Source organism: Mycetomoellerius zeteki, unplaced genomic scaffold (assembly GCF_001594055.1).
Source record: "Mycetomoellerius zeteki isolate Tzet28-1 unplaced genomic scaffold, Tzet1.0 scaffold51, whole genome shotgun sequence".
Lineage (NCBI taxonomy): Eukaryota > Metazoa > Arthropoda > Insecta > Hymenoptera > Formicidae > Mycetomoellerius > Mycetomoellerius zeteki.
In genome coordinates, this window is record NW_017257512.1 from 409,292 (window position 1) to 427,492 (window position 18,201).

General features: G+C 34.3%; 1 protein-coding gene across 3 annotated transcripts in view; it reads right to left on the reverse strand.

Moving 5' to 3' along the window:
* The window catches only part of CARPA (Carbonic anhydrase-related protein A), a 180,583-nt gene that overhangs the window by 123,809 nt on the left and 38,573 nt on the right, over positions 1-18,201 (reverse strand). The gene's annotated exons all lie outside the window — the stretch shown is intronic.

Consider the following 18,201-nt stretch of genomic DNA (forward strand, 5'->3'; position numbering starts at 1 on the left):
ATTATGATACTAACCACCAAGGGGCCCAACCAATATACATGTAACACAGATTTTTTTAAATTTATCTTTGCTTTAGCATAACAGATTAAATCTCTTAATGAAAGCATATCTTAGCGCTCAATGACTTCGCTTACTTGTAAAATTTATGTATCGATAATATTCTAGTTAATTTCTAAAAAAAGCTTAATAAAATTAAAATATTTAAAGTTTAAAAAAAGCTTATCCGATCGTACACGAAGAGTACAGTTTTGCTGAAGTATCTAAAAATTTAACTAGATACAAATCCGAAAATAATTTTGTTAAGACTATTAAAATAATTACATAGAACCTTCAAATAGTAATAAGACGCAAATTAGCGATGCTGCAAAGATAGTGACATTCTAGCAACCAATTTGAGCGTCCTACATAATCATTTTAATTTAACAAAATTATTTTCAGAACTTTCAGATACTTTAGTAAAATCGTTTTTTCCATGTAAGAATTAACAAAGTTTGCAGTCAATTTTTGATTCTATGTGACTGTTTTCCGATATACAATGCAAATAAGATAAACACATGGCTGTTATGGACGTAACTAGGTTCACGGCAGATGATATTTTAATTAGTACATTAATTTAGTACACTACCAGAGATCCAAATTTTCATCGGTATTAGGTTCGAAAATGTATGACATCGACGAACACCGAGTAGACCGGTACGATAATTATCCACGAATATCACGCGATAGTGCCGCTCTGTGCACGCGTTATTCTTCAGATTAAGCTGGGTATTATAACAGACCCACACGTATTAACGAATATTACGTTCATGTTCCTTTACGTAATAGCAAAATGTACACTATTAAATAAATAATGAGAATTTTTACTTAACAGCGATAATAAATAACGCTTCTCCCCACTTGAATTATATTTATTTATAAATATAATTAGGTATAAAATAAATAATTTTTATTTACAATAAAAACTAAAAAGATTATAAAGTAAATAATCCGATAAGAAAATAAATTTTAACGCTATAAAACGATAAAAACTTCTCTTTTATTTTTGATAGAAAATCATTTTTGTTGGTTTTTTAGTTATTATAGGTTTATTAAATTTCTTTTTATGTGAATTAGCATCTACGAAAATAACAATTTTGCTGAAATATCTAGCTAAAAATTTAGCTAGATTTGAAAATAATTTTGTTAGATGATCAAAATAATTATGCAGGATGCTCGAACATAACGCTGCCAAAAGTTTTGATATTTTTAGCAACCAATTCGAGTGTCCTATAATAACTATTTTGACAGTCAAAATTATTTTCAGATTTGCATTTGATTAAATTTTTAGGTAAGTACTTTAACAAAGTTCTTTTCGATATTTAGACATTTAAGATATTTTAAATATTTAAGTAACATCTCTTTATAACACACAAATAAACTAATTCAAATAGCGCTAATAGAATCCCATATACGAAATAATAGAATCGCTAATAGAATCCTTATCTTGACTTCTTGTATAATATTTGAAATTGAACAATTCAACCTCCGCTGATCCGCAATTGCATATGTACCGATCCATGCACGTGCAATGCGGGATTCCCGACCGGTGTCGCGTCTATGCGTATGCTATATATAGACGCGTGTAAATGTGTCAACATTGTGTATCCATAACCCCGCAGATGTTTCGGGTTAGGATTTCTGTGGAATGTTATACCGCGCGTGTGTGGGAGAGGATTGGTAATCTGGTGCGGGAAACGCGCGCGAGGGGCAGAAGGGTTTGAATTTGGGTCGCGCGATAAGGGTAATCCAAGGGTTTCGAAATGCCAGATAATTTCTACGAAGACCTTGTCCCGCCTCGCGTTTACGAGTATTTCGGGCGAGGTGGCCATCGCCTCGATCGCGAGAGAGAATGCGGGTAATTTTGTATCGCGAACGGTTCCGAACGGCCGATCCTTGTTTGTGGCCAGGCTCTCGTTTTGAAGTTATGCAGCTAGCCAATTATTATCATACCGGTGAATCGTGCGAGGAAATACATATTGCCGGATTATATGGTCTCACGTGGCAAGCGCAGAATCACGGAATTATTTAACGTCATCGGAGAGATGAATCCAACGCCCAAAACGGCGTACCCGAGACTTGATGCACTCCGACTTTCTCTATTTCTCGCTAGTTATTTGATACAACTCGAGCGATACAGTAAGACATTTCAGTAAATAAAATACCTAATTGAAACATTCAAAATATATAAAGAAAATAATCAAAAGTTTATAAGAGATAGTAAAAGATAACACTAGTTTACATCCAAAAATTATTTTGATCCAGAGGATAACGTTAACCTTTTTTACAAACAAATTTATTTTACATATTAAACTTTAATTATTTTGGAAACCTGACTTGTTGAAATTTTCGGCGCACCGTTTTCAACACATATCTATAAGAAGTATCTACCTTATATGGCTTAAAATAATTAAAAAATATTTAAATTTAAGAAACAAGACTCCTGATAATTCAAATAAACAAAATAACAATGGGCATATAGGAGTCAAGCGCGGAAATTGCGCAAAAAATTAAAGATATTTTTTTAACTAATGTTTTTTTTTACCAACTTTGCATTGTTCTGCCAAATTCAGAACTCATTCTTCTACATTGCTACCAAGTATTAATATGCGTGTTTGTACGTACGTATGTGTGCGATATTGATGTAGTAGTGATATGTCATATAAATCGTATGTGTGTCCTTTTGAATCATTAAAACAGTGATGCCGTCAGAGTTTGGTCTCTTCACTTTAGAATCCCCTTAATAACAGCAGAGTTGCTAGTGCTTCACCATTTACGTATTTACTCATTTCTGCGAATCTCAAATGTAATTCTTCGAATACACGATAAATTAAATTAAATTAAATTAAATTGGATTAAGTTAAATTAAATTAAATTAAATTAAAGATCGCTCGTAAGTAACTTCGTTTTTATTCGGACTCATTGCGCATACATAACGATGAAAGATTTGTAAAGCAAAACAGCTGCTATTTCAACATCCAATAATGTATTGATATTAAAATATCTCCTGCAGAGCTACAAAATCGACAACCTACGGCGCGCACGATTTTCACCTCCACGTTTTTTCCCCTCGTTTTTCTTTCTCTTGCCTGGGAATACCGGTGAACCATGCAAATACCGTCTCGAAATAAGATCGCGCCCCGTTATCTCTTTCTTACCTCCTTTTTTCCATCGCGCGTTTGTTCTCTCACGTTCGTTCTTTCGTTCGTTCACCTCGTTCGGTATTCCTGACCGATAAATTCCTCGTGGATTCCCCGAGCAACTGTGGGAAAATGGTTTTCATGATGGGCTGCTTAGCGAAGGATAATAACGATAATAATGACGCTAACGCGCCGCATTGCCGTCCTCGCCAAGGCGAGAGAAGCTACATGAAGAAATCGAAGATACGCGACCCGAGCAGGTCGAGGGATGATGGCTGAAGGCAAAGAAAGAGGGCGGAAAGACGAGGGGAAGAGTAGTGTGGGGTAAAGATGGAAAACTTGCCAACTGAGTTATTCCTCGCCCAAATTCTTCGTCCTGCAGTCTGGCAAAACGAAGAAGGAAATATTATTTCGCTCCTATCGGTGTTCCTTTTTGCCTACTGCCATCCCCATCCACCGTCTGCTCACCGTTCTCCCTCCTAAGGTTCCCTTTGTCGTTAATCGAGAGTTCGAACTTTAGATTACACTCGCCTTCTGCGTGCCTTCTTTGCCGGCCGGTGAGAATTCAAAAGACATTGTGTCGAAACTTGGGAACGAAAACTCGCTGAAGGGTGCACTGTCCCGGTGCGGGTAGCAAAGCTATAGAAAAAGGGAGAGAGACAAACAGAGAAAGGGGAAAAATAAAGAATTAAGGTAAAATGCGAAGTTGAGTTATTCCTATCGAGACTGGAAGAAGTCGTCTCTACAGAAAGACGAACGCTACTGCTACCGAGAAAAAATTTAGGCAGTCGTGATCTGTGAAAGATGATTGCGGCTAATTGTAAGTAAAAACAAATCTGCAACAATATTTTTATTGATACACTCGGTGTTCCTTTTTGCCTACTGCCATCCCCATCCACCGTCTGCTCACCGTTCTCCCTCCTAAGGTTCCCTTTGTCGTTAATCGAGAGTTCGAACTTTAGATTACACTCGCCTTCTAAAGCTTTGCACCCACGATGGTAAAAATTGATCCGAAATCTCGGATGAAGAAAGAATTAATCGATCACATTGGCCATGTGACCGAAATATTCAAACGTGATTTGTTAATTCTTTCTCTGTCCAAAATCTCAGCTCAATTTTTAGTATCGTGAACAAGTCTTAATTCGTGAATCCGTCTTAACAAATTCCAATATTGTCCTATACTGAAAGAAAAGTTCTTGGTAACTGTATAAATTGCATAAAAAATTAATTTTATAGATATTATTGCTATAATATTTATAATTATATTTGTAGTTCTACATACATAAGAATATATGATTATTCCTGAAAACAACTGCAAAATTACAATCGCTCTTTCGGGAACAACTATATATTCGGGAACAACTATATATTCTTTTTGGTACATAAAACTATAAATATAATTATATATTATTACTAACATTATAGCAGTAATAATTAAAAATGGAGCTCCTAACCATAATATTTTATCTTATAATATCATAGTCCAAAACTTTTTCTCAATGTACAGCACAAGAAACAACATACCTTTAAATTATTAATTATATAAAAGCATATTTATTAACAAAAAAAATTATCAATTATTTACGAGTTATTAATATCATGATAGTAAAGAAGAAAATAAGTTTCTCAGGTCAGTTCGCAATTGCACCTATCGCTTTGCCCTTATTACATTTCAGATTGCGCTTACAAAATTACCGTCTTTCGTACACATGGCACGTCATTCTACCTTTCTCCTTTTTTCGTTGCTTTCTATTTGGAAGTCGACGAGGCACGCAACACGGGTTTCTCGTCGGTCAGGAAAGAACGCGTTGCTCGATATAGCGGTGGCAAAGCACGCACACGAGCAAGAGGCGATTCTCGTAACACATAGTAAAATACTGCACAAAATTGTTGGCAAAACTATTTGCCGGTGTTTCGCCAACTATGTCGTGTCCAGAGTAGGATTTGTCGGGAAAGACTCTGCGCGGCGCTATGTCGGCTTATTCTGCCAACGGGCGCGCGTTATGCCGTCTTATGCCATCTTGTGTGCCTGTGTACACGGCGCCCCTAGATAATACCCACGTGCAGTTTCGTGCGAGACCTTGCAAATTACTAGATGAAGCAAGTAGAAGTCAAATGCGGAAAGTATGTTGCACAGTCCTGATATCGTGGACGCGTATCCTGGTATTATCCCTTTGTGCGGCACTCCACCGTATACTTACGGTCTCAAAGTGAGGGATCTTAAATAGCAACCTTGCTCTGATCTATTTTAAAAAGTGCAAAATCAAAAAGGTAAAAGTGATTTAATATTTACCTCATACTAGGTTCGCTATCGCTTCGGTTTTATCAATCTTTCTTTTCGGAAGGAAACTAATTACTTCCGTAGAGGATTAAGCACGTCCAGCAAACAAGAATTTCGCTTGTCAGTCCCCGATGTCTCAGAATTCAAACATATTCATGTCATGCTGTTCGTAGATGTGGGAAATAAAACATATTGTATATCTAATTAATAAATATCTCTTCCCCATTTCTAACACTATAAAAAATATCGGATTTAACATCTCTGATGAGGATTTAAAACCTTTAGTATTTATATCAACACTATCATGATGTAGATTTAAAACTCATGATATTAAATTCATATTCAGAAATATTAAATCCACACCTGAGTTAATCTTAACACCAACACAGTAGTAAGATTATATAGACATCACTATTTTTTAGAGTGAATTTACAAACCGTTGTAGATACTTGCGTTGTCTAATAAAGTTTCTCTATTGGACTGCTATTATCCAAGACAGTCTCATCCTTTAAACCGAAAGCAAACGTGATTCTCTGTATCATTGGGAAACCTTACTGCCACCCAGGATTGGAACTTCGATAGCCGGACGTTATATCGGTGAAGTTTTAAAAGAGGAGTTCTTCCGTACGCCAACCGGAGTTCTCGAAAAACGTGTTTTCTGGGACAATCGAATAGTTTCGGACAGTTTACCGGGATTGTCGGGACTAGCGGAAAAGGAGGAAGGGAAAGGAGATTCAGCAGGCAGAGGAGAGGACGATGGAGGAAGTGCGCTCGAAAGAGGGTGGAAAGAGAGGGTGAGAGTGGGTCGAGCCCCGAGCTATCGACTGATGGTATGTAGTAGGATAGGATTAGTCGACCGCAGACTAAATTGGGTTTCTGTACAGTCGCCTGCAAATACTTCCTCGACAGATAGCCCGATGCACGCCCGGGGTTAGACCAGACAGATAGACGACCAGCGGAGCGGCGGTGATGGTGGTGGTGGTAGCTGTTGGGCAGGACGGATAGGCGCTGCAGGTGGTGGAAAGCGGAGAAAGAGGAATTATCCTTCACCCTCTTTTTTCGATTAAATTGGTAGTCTTTGATAGAAAGAGAAAGAAAAAGAGAGAAAGCAGTCAGAAACAGGCCGCCTTTCATTCAACGGCATACTCCAATTTTATCAGACCCTTATGTGAAGAGTCTTTTTATTTTCCTCTTAATTTTTCTTTTTTATTCTTATTAAGATCAATTATCAATCTTTTAATTTTACACCGCTAAATAAATTAAGAAGTAAATCATTAAATAGGAACATTTTCGCGAGCGGAACAATTTCACATTTAACTAAATACGAAATTTTAATTATATTTAAATTTTAAGGACATGTATGTTTTAAGTAATTTCAATGAAAAGTAATGTAATTTCCATATTTTATAATTTACAGTCATAAATTTCTATTATATATTTTGCCAGCTTTCACGTTGTGGAATTACGCATTGCAGCTCGTAGTAAATTTTCCTGACAACCCTTAGGCGATCTCTAACGTGAAAATCCGCGAAAGTGCACACCTATTAACTACATCGTATTTGCTGAAGCACGCGTGACGGCGTGGCCGAACGGTAATAAAATTCCGCATTAAACTTTGTTCGCAAAAGTTGGTCAAATGAGGTGGATTTTTGCTAAAATAGCGTCCATATAATGAAAGCATTTTACGAGTCAGCTATTGAAACATTTTTCAATTATGCTCGAGAGTTTCAACTACGCTATTCAAACGGATTTTGCATTGAATTTGTGGCTCCTCTTATGGGGTCTTGTTATAAATAACTATTTAAATTCAGTATATATTTCTGAATTAATTTATAATCTTCTCCACAGAGATTAATCTTCAAAATACATAAAAGAATTAAATAGAAACACCATAAAAATTTTCAATCTAGATGTGTGTTTATGATTGGATGATAAAAGAATCTATCATTTACTGATCCGTGAGTTGTAAAGGCCTAAGTTATTGCTTTCCTGATCGACAAACAAACCCTGTTTTGCTGTAAATTAATTTGTAAGAAATCTGACACTGTAAAAAGATATCGCTTAATTGATAAAAAAAAACGTGATTTATCTCAAAATTAAAAACTTTCCAAGAAAACATTTCTAAAATTCAGAATTGGAATTGAATTTTAAAAAACCTTTTAAATGTACGTTTTAAAGAAAAATGTCTTAATAATTTCAAATAGAATCTAATTTTCTATAACTATTTTAACACCGATTCATCACGATGTTTAACTAAAAAAATGTCAATAAGAGAAACTATACAAGCTCAAAATCACTTACGAAAAAAAAATGTTTTTTTTTTCATAAGTAATCATATAGCAAACTTGATCAGAGAATAAATGACACTTTTGTGTTCAAGTAGTAAATTGGAAGGTAAAAATGTATTTCAAATAAAAAATATATATCTTTAGAACTAATTTCCTGCCATTATCATAAAACGCAAAATTTTTAGTCGTGTCACTTTTCTATCAAATAAGCGATATCTCACAGTTATATGATTACGAAAATATTTCCATCATTTTAAGGAGATCCGCACTTTCCCTTATATTCTTATTATTTTTCTGTCAGTTCGTCAAGCTGATGAAAAACACGCTTCGCGTTTGAAAACATGAAATGCAGAATGATTTTTCAGTCGAGATCAAATTATTCATTTTTATAGTTATAACATCCAGAAGGACGAATAAACGATTTTCGCTGAAAAACATGCGCGGCGACGAGCCATCTTTTTTTCGCCCGTTCGAGAGAGCACCCTCTCTCTATTCTAGTCTAGATACAAAACACACCGTAATACGATATACCCGATTCAATACTGCAACGCAGCCAGTAGCTAGCCAGCCAACCGGTCAGGTTTTCCATTTGTTTGCCTTGTTACTACGGGCGCCAGCCTAAATTCGATGCTTTCAGTCGCGCAAGACTCTTCTTTTAAGCTCATTCGCGGTATAGGAATAAAAAAAGAAGAAGATAAAAAGGAATGAGAGAACGAAGAAGAATGAGCACAGGAACGGAGAGGAGAATCTCCATCGATTTGAGGGCGAGTCCCCGTGAAAAGGTAAGCGAAAAAAAGGGGGAAAAGAAAGACAGAAAAGCACGGCACGATCCGAATCCGATGAAAACGTTCTGGGTGATCGTGAATTCCTCGATGCGACAATCTACCATCCCCCTGATCGGGGAATGGCGAGAGGAACGAGAGCAGTACTACTCTCGGGGATGGTCGGGGGATGGTCGGAGAGGATTGGCGGCTGTGCGCGTGAGTCGTTCATTACGATTCCGTCGATTCTCCGATTCGCTGTGCCGCGTTTACGACAGAGAGAAGTTGTCAATCGGTTTGAAAGGTTCGCCCGGTTGCAAATTGCGATCTTTCCCGAGGAAAAACTCGTTGATCTCGGTTGACAGCGTGCGAAAAAGGGAGAGCGTGGCGTAGCGTTCAGGGGTGCAAACATATTCGGCACCTTTGCGATTCATATCGCGATAAGAGCGTCTCGTGGACTCGGTGACGAGATGCAAAAGTGCTTGAATTTATTCAATTTCACGCACAAAGAAATATTAATCGAATCGGTCGCTTTGAAAAGGGGATTTTATAAAAGACAAAAATTCGCTCGGCTTGAAAACACGTTGCTTTCTGAATGGTATTTCGTACTTAAAGAGAAACGCATGTTCAAAGAATGATGTTATTATTAATACACGGAAAGAACAATTTTGTTAAAATATCTAAAAATTTAGCTAGATACAGATCTAAAAATAATTCTGTTACACCATTAAAATAATTATGTAGGGCACTCAAGCTAGTTGCTTAGAGAATATAAAATTTCTCACAGCATTGCTCATCATGCTTGAGTTTCCTACATAATTCTTTTGATGGTTCAACAATTAAAATTATTTTCATATTTTTAGCTACTTCAACAAAATCGTTCTTTTCATGTACACGTAAAATTTGTGCATTCGCAAAAGAATTTTTTAGATTTCTTTATGAAATATATAAGCGAATAATAACCTTCGGTTAGCTATAGATGTCTCGTTTAATATTCTCATGTTACGTTTTTATGGCACGTATCGCAGCCTCTAAAAATTCAGACCGTACTGACATCACTCGCTCGGAAATTTCATGTGCGTGCAGAGCCTTGGCCCGTGAAATTGAACCGTGTGATTTCGTTCCAAGCGATGGACAGCTACGGATTTGCGAGAAAGCATTGCACCGGAAGTAGCACGCTGGAATCTTATATATGGAGGATCGCCGTGCCGTTTTATCATCGTTCTCACAAGTGATCGACATTTTCCTATCATCGATACAGTTATATCGGAGGTAATAAAAATCCGATGTAACTCGAGTAAATAATCCTTTACAAAAAAAAAACAATTAAACTTAGCGAATGAATTTCTTCGCGCGAAATTCTTGTTAAAAAAGTATGAGATTGGAAATATGAAAGAAAATTAAAGACCCTTCCTCCCTTTTCCCGAAAAGATCGTTCTATTTTGATAACGAATTTCGAAAAAGTATGTCGTTCTCAAAATAGGATCTGTATGCTGTTTATTTCCTTAACTATTTATTTCCTTTTTCGCATCACAAAATGTACTGAACAGAAACTTCGTCATTTCCAAAGTACTCAAAACTAGCTGCTTAAAGTGGTTTCAATTGAATCTGTTGAGTTTACTGACCTACCTTTCTCGATCTCAAATGACTCCAAGTCTTTAAAGAAAATCATTAAATCGACGGAAATTGCATTCATTTGCACCTACTATTCTCCTAGTATTTTCGGATTCTATGGTTTTCCTCCAAGTTCCTTAGAAAATATCTCTAAGAGACAGACAGAATCTTTTAGAGAACATAAAGTTATTTGGATTAATTAACTTTATGATTAGGACGCAAAGACAAATTAAACGCGTCTAAGTTTTTATTTAACACCTTTTACTTTAGAAAATTCATGAACATTTAGAGAAAAAGAAAAATATTTGATAATAAATATTTTTATGAGACTTTGAACGTCTAACATAATTTGATTTATACTGACATATTTTTAATTGTATAATGGATTATTTGTGGAGTTTCTGTTGTCTTGTGAAACCGCAAGCATGTATTATGGTTCGACAGATTCCTTGTTCTCTATGGTGAGTCACTGTCAGTCAATTTGATGTGTTTTAATACATTATTTTGTTTCAATTTACACATTCGTTTTACAAGGGGAGCACCAGACATTGTCCCCTCCGATTGAGTTGAACTTTATATATGTTATAAATCTGTCCTCCCACTAATTCATCTTAAAGTAATAGGACCCGCCTCTCAAGCGTTCGCGAGAAAATCGCGTTTAAAGATTTACGTGTGCGTAATGTACCGTGTAATAAGAAGAGATCGACACCGTCATTCAATGTGCTCATTGTAAAACAATATTATGTTTTGTATGTTTTTACGATGAATATCATCCCAAAACATGTAACTCATCATACAATCAGTCTTATTCCGAAGATTAGCAAATAATAGCTTACAATTACTGAAATATATGTTTATTACAAATTTGCTTATTAAAATCTTATGAATAATGTTATAGAAGATTGACTTTTTTATTTTCTTCCTTACTTTCCTTTCATTATGTATTCTGAAATATCTTATTAACTCATTCTGAAATTACATAAATTATATTCACAAAAGAAAACCTTACAACCATTAATAAATAGATGAATTTCATAATATCTGAAATATAATTAATTGTATAATTAAAACAGTTATTTTATAGGCTAAATATTTAAAAACATACACCACACGCAATAGCACGTTACGAGGACTGATTGTATGATGAGTTACATGTTTTGGGATGATATTCATCGTAAAAACATACAAAACATAATATTGTTTTACAATGAGCACATTGAATGACGGTGTCGATCTCTTCTTATTACACGGTACATTACGCACACGTAAATCTTTAAACGCGATTTTCTCGCGAACGCTTGAGAGGCGGGTCCTATTACTTTAAGATGAATTAGTGGGAGGACAGATTTATAACATATATAAAGTTCAACTCAATCGGAGGGGACAATGTCTGGTGCTCCCCTTGTTAGTAGATACTTTCTATTACACTGTTAAATCTACACTGTTAAATTTATAGTGTCAAATTTAACCTAACGTGAGTCGCCACTGCTCCTACTAAATATATCGTTATTTTTTACCAAAATGATAGTTAAATTTGACACTATATCGTGTCAATTTGACACTATATAGTGTCAAATTGACACGATATAGTGTCAAATTTAACTATCATTTTGGTAAAAAATAACGATATATTTAGTAGGAGCAGTGGCGACTCACGTTAGGTTAAATTTGACACTATAGATTTAACAGTGTATAGTGTCAAAACCTAATGTAAGTCGCCAATGCTCCTACTCAATCATATCAATGTTATACTAAAACAACTGACACTGTACATGTCAAATTGATCCGATTAGTGTCAAAAAGTATCGTTTTAGTATAAAATAACGATATATTTACTTATAGAAGCAGAGGCAACTCACATTAGGTTAAATTTGACACTAGATTTAACAGTGTAATATCTAACTTTGTTTTCTATTTCTAAAAGAATATTTTCGCTCAAATATATAAATTGGCAGCGTGATTACATTTGTCTAATATCTTATGTAATACGATATTACATGCGTGAAAAATTCACTTCCGTTCGATATAGAGCATCTGTCCTACTTTTTGAGCGAGTAACCCGAGTGAACAAAATTACGAGCTCATGAATGTATCTCCGCCAACCATTGCCGACGATGCGCGACATTTCGTGTCTGCGTGTACCGAAATAATATCGCGTGAATATTTTAGCAGATTACCGTATGGTGCTGATTTTCATTTAATCCTTACGCTCTCCGCCATCTGAATAGCTTGTACGCAATTGCACTGTTTTAATTAGATACGATTCAACAAATGGAAACGACAATGACAAGTTTTTTGAAATTCATAATCTCACGTAATTAATATATCGCCTTTTTCATTTCGTAAGAAATAGGTAAGTATTATTATGATTCGAATTTAAAAATCCGTTTATTTCGTGCACTCGATTTTCATAAAGATATTAGATATAGTGTAGTAATTAATAATTTATCCGAATCGTTACATGTAAATCAAATTGTTTATAAAGAAATTATTTGTTTGTAACAATTGTTAATAAAAATTTTTTTAAATATGTAACTAAATCAGTACTGGAATAATTGTAACGTATAAATCTTTGCAATTACAGATTCACAACGATAGTGTAGCATTCATCGATTACATATTGCTTGAAATTCGCTAATGCGTAAACCGGAAGCACCGTTGACAAGTGCGGATTCAGCCCTTTGACCATTAGCAACTTTGATTAAACACAGATTGCGATGTTACAAGGGAACAATTCATTGATCAATGCAAATATTTTTAACTTTGCAATTGTATTTCATTTTGAATCAACGAATCGCGTCGTCTAAAGTATTTTTAATCGGAAAAAGATTTCTATGTAATTTTATAAATCATATAAATCTCATATATATAAAGTCTAATTATATACGTTTGAAATTATTAAATTAAAATACTTTAGGTAAAAATTATAAATATAATACGAATTATATGAACTGAAATGAAAATTAAGCACAATATTTAGATATATAAATACTTCATATAAATAATATATATTATATAAATAATTATATAATATAGAATAAATATAAAATTGATATCCGCATTTAAAAGGAAGATATTATAAACCACATTCACTGACTTCTTAATACGTGTGTTTGCACTAATGACTCTTCTTAATTCTATACCATATCCGTGCTGTATACTTTCCGTACACAGTTATCGGATTTTCTTCCAATATTCAGCACACTCACGGACCAGCTTAATTTGTCGAAAGACTTTGACCAGCCTCGATACCTTTAGCGCGCGAATCGTTCATGAATTAAAGACAGCCTCGGCTCCGGGGGAGGATCACGTTGCAAAATTCACCGGAGCGCGATTGGATTTGCATTCAAATACCTAGCCCGGTTATACGCCGAAAAGGACCGACGCCCTTTGCCACGGCCTTTTCTCTCATCCCTCTATCGTTCGTCGAACTTCGACACAAAGAACATTCAGCGATAGTATTATACGAGGTGTCTCTCTCTCTCTCTCTCTCTCTCTCTCTCTCTCTCTCTCTCTCTCTCTCTCTCTCTCTCTCTCTCTCTCTCTCTCCCCCCTCCCCCTCTCTCTGTTTCACCATCTCTTTCTCACCATCGAATTATCTATCCCAATTCGCATGTCTAACAAGCCTGCATTCGCCTAAAAAGATTTCTGCTTTTCACGGGCTTTTATGCAACGATGCTAACTAAGCAATTTAAACGTTGTCCTTAACGTCAGAAATACGAAAGGAATTGTCAATTATTTGTAGGATATTTTAAACTTCAATGCCGAAGAGAAACTCGTTAGTTGTTTAAATATCGTATAAATATTCTTTATGTCTGTTTTCAGTAAGATAATATACATAGGTATGTAGTATATGTACAATTACACGACCAACTCTCATAAAGAGGTCATTATATGGCTTTGTTCGGTAAAGTGTATGTAAAATTTGATGAAGCACGTGATAAATAATATTGCAAATGTCTAAGGAACAATACAGAGTGACACAGTGCAGTGAGTTATATTTATAACATCGCGTTCAATTGAATCATCCCGTTTCCCAGACATCTGGCGCGTTTATTCAAGACGTCCTACTAGGACAAAAGCAGGTGATCTTCTCCTCTAAGTGAAATGTGGAGACTAAATTACGGTTACACCTGCTCGGAAGACTCACACATGTCAAACTCCGTACATAGTTCTGAACTTCTAGTGTCTAACAAAACTTGGCGTCGAGTTTCACTTGGCACGTACAAGATGACAACTTTATAAAATTTTCGAGCTCGCTTTGCATGTACATGCGATAAGGTATTCTTTTAAATTCTCGTAACTGAATTTTCTATAAAAATCGTAAGTGTATATGGTTATTTCGTTACCTTCTAAGAATATATAATATTTAATATACACGATTCTATTAATACATTCCCTTTTAACAAGGAATGATTTATTCATTTAATATCGTAAAAAATGTAACAAATACCCAAAACGATCAAAAAAAATTCTCTTGGATTTTTACATTCTATTAAAAAAAGAGAAAAAAATATGCGCGCGTATGTAATATATACATTATGTACACTGAACAAAATTTTAGTCATTTTTGGTCCAATGATCGTTAATTAACGTCCGATTTAATGTTCGACTTAATAGTTAATTCATTGATACGATAACTGAATTCATTTATATAATTATATATTCATCTTTGCAATGAATTCTAGTAATAGTTTTCCTAGTAACCTAAATCATGATGAGAATTCATTGGACCAATTTTCACTATTTGTTCATAATTCAATGAATATTTTATTGTATTTACGTACAATTTTGGTTCAGTGTATCTGCGACCTGCATAGCGAATTGCTTAAATTGATTAAGATAACACGAACATTTGGTCATTGTTTCAGTCGTGATCGACCGCTTTAAATTAATAATATAAAATACTATAAAAAAGTTGAAAGATTATACATTAAATATATAGAATAGACAAATATTTCTTGCAGATAATCACGTATTGTAAAACTAATACATATATAACATCCTCATTTAGTTCACAATCCAGGTCACACTCGTACAAATTCACAAACGTGTTTTTTAACTTCAATCTTGGAACACGTACCTACATGCAAGGTTTTATTTCTGTCTGTACGTTTTTCAAACTTGACGTTCCATGTGTGTCTCCTATTTGCTTTTATTCATCAAAATGTTGGCGCAATTTACGTTATACAAATTTTAATATAGTATCTGTTTAAATTTAATAACTATGTCTTTTATTAATCTAACGGCGACGCAACAGTCGGCAATGGCCGAATAACGAAACGTGTGGCTTCTACTAGGTATTCGGCTGCCCAAAATTCGAAAACTATTTTTCGCAGACCATAAAATCGGCCGAAATATGCTCTGTAGCGCAATTTTAACGACGCATCGTAACGCTATCGTATGAACGTGCTACGAGAATGACACGCGATAAAGATCATAACTGCATTTTTTTATTAGAGAGCAATAGCCATCTGCCAGCGATCTGGTTTATATGAGACATCATAAATTTTCAAAGGATTTTGTGACTCGCCATATCTTTGTCGTTATCTGCCTTTAGACAAATAACTTGTTACTCTCCGGCATAAAATTTTATTTATTATATATTTTTCTAATCATTATTTTGTAAATTTTTTTTCCGTTTATTCTTTTTTATTAATTAGTGGTATAACATAAAGACTATTATTTAAATCGTGTGTGCCTCTCTAAACTATTTTCACTTCTTTTAAATCATATGTACTTATTAATTTGTTCTGAGGAAAAAATTTTTTACTATTTGTATTTGTAATTATAATTATATTTTACTATAATTATGATTATCACTGCTATAATATTAATAATAATAACTATATGTATAGTTTTATCAATAAATATATGTATAATTGACAACTCCCAAAAATTAGTATAATAACTATAGTCATTTTTTGTTGCCAACTTACATATTTGTTCATGGAACTATACATGTATTTATTATTACGAACATTATAGCAGTAATAATCATAATTACAGTGATATGTAATTAAGAAATTATAGTTACAAATAAAAAAAGTTTTCTCTCACAGTATTTCTCTTACAGTAAATTTTCTCTTGTCAGTATATAATGATTACATTTTTAGAACAACGTTCCAATAGAATTTCACGCATTAAATATTGATCACGCATGAAACATTAAATCAAATGTAATGTTAAAGAAGTTATTTCTGCACGAATCATTCTACGAGCATACTTAATCTACTCACGCTGCAAGAATATAACGCATGCAAAGAGAAGAATCGTGCAGCTTCAAGCGCTTTATTAATTTCCCTTAATTGCACCATAATTGCCGAGTAATTATTTACACGGCGTTGGTTTTACCTCGGCTAAGCCGCGAAAATAATTGCGCCAGCAATAACGCGGAAATAATAATCATAACTGAAAGTGCGAAGAGCAAAGTTTATGAATAGCTCGTCTGAGATCGCGTTATCTCTGAAGCTCAGATGATATTCCTGGCGAGCGTGGCACAAGTTAAACAACGATTTAATGAACTAACGAGATATTTTGAACCGCAGATGTATTTTATAAAAAGATTGATGCGATGGAAATATATCGGCTGTTGTACAGTGATTGTGTTGTAGTTCACTGATCATAATTGAGTGAAGACCAATGAATGTGTGTATATTATACGTGTGTACGTACATTAAGTGGTGTGTCCAGACATTCGGGTATAAATCGTTCAGTTCATAGCTATTTGATCGATTCGAGTCGTATTGAAGCGCGAGCCAATAGTCAATTGCTTGCCAAAGTTCGCTCGAATTTCCTGTAATTGCCTGATATTACTTTGACAATAGAAGCGAGATAAATATTTGAACGCGGTGAGGAGCAGAGGAGGGAGACCGAATGTGAAAAGTGACGATATGCCGTTGCTTCTATCAAACGGATCGAACGCAAGAACTTGAGGCTCCTGATGGCTTTTTAATGCACCGAGGAAATTCGCTAAAAATACCGATTCTATAAAAAAAAATAAAAGAATCAAATGCTTTCGCATGATGGATGGATTACTGGAGATAGTTCTTTTGCGTAATATTCCATAGTTTTCAAAGAATCATAGTTACGAGGTTTGTATTTTTATCTTTTTCTAAAATTATAAATATTTTATTATTTTATCTTTTTTTTTCACTCAAACAATAGTAAGTGAAAATCGACAGAAAAATATTCGACACAAATAAGCGAAGATGGTTAAATTCAGTCAAAGCGTCTTGGTTCCTAATTATATTTTTGTGTAAATTCCTACAATTTTTGCTCTCAAATTCTTCTTACAAAATATTAAACCAAACAATATATGTCAAGTTTCTAATAATTTTTAATAAGACATATGTTTTCATTTCTGCAAGATTATTAAATCTAGGTGTTTTATTTTGTTTTATTTTGTTTTATTACAATCACGCATACTAAAAAATTGTGATTCTGATTTATTGTGTAAAACATAAAGCCTGCATATGTGCGCGAGCAATTTTTGTAAGCTAGTTTTTTCGACCACTGGGTGATTTGACGCGTAAAAATATACAATAACGATCTCGAATTTGTTTTTTTCTGGTCGTGCGCGTCAAGTTTTCTTTTGTTTGAAAAACAATGTTGCGTCAAATAAATGTCTCTGAATGAGTGAAGCTCGTGTCTATTTTGTATATATTTTTATATACAGAGATATTATATTCTTGCACAAGAGTCAATAGTGAACTTTCGCACATTTCAATATGTGTGAATGTGTGTGTGTGAGTGTATGTGTTTACAGTTTGGAAGACTATAAACACACTTTAGCTATAAATTTTCATAATTTAAGAAGAAAATATATTAGATACTTTTCATTTATAATTAAAACTGCCAATTCTCATATAACTCTAATAATTCTTTATTTAAAAAGAATTTCTGAAGAAATAGTATTTACGGTAATATTTCATGTTTATTATTTAAAGTGCTCGTTTAAAAATAATGACTGTGTATTATTTAAAGTCTTGTTTTAAGTGCGCCAGATACTTATTACTTAAGGTGCCTTCGAGGAACTTTGTCGTGACTTGTTTTTCTTATTTCAAGACATATAACGGTAC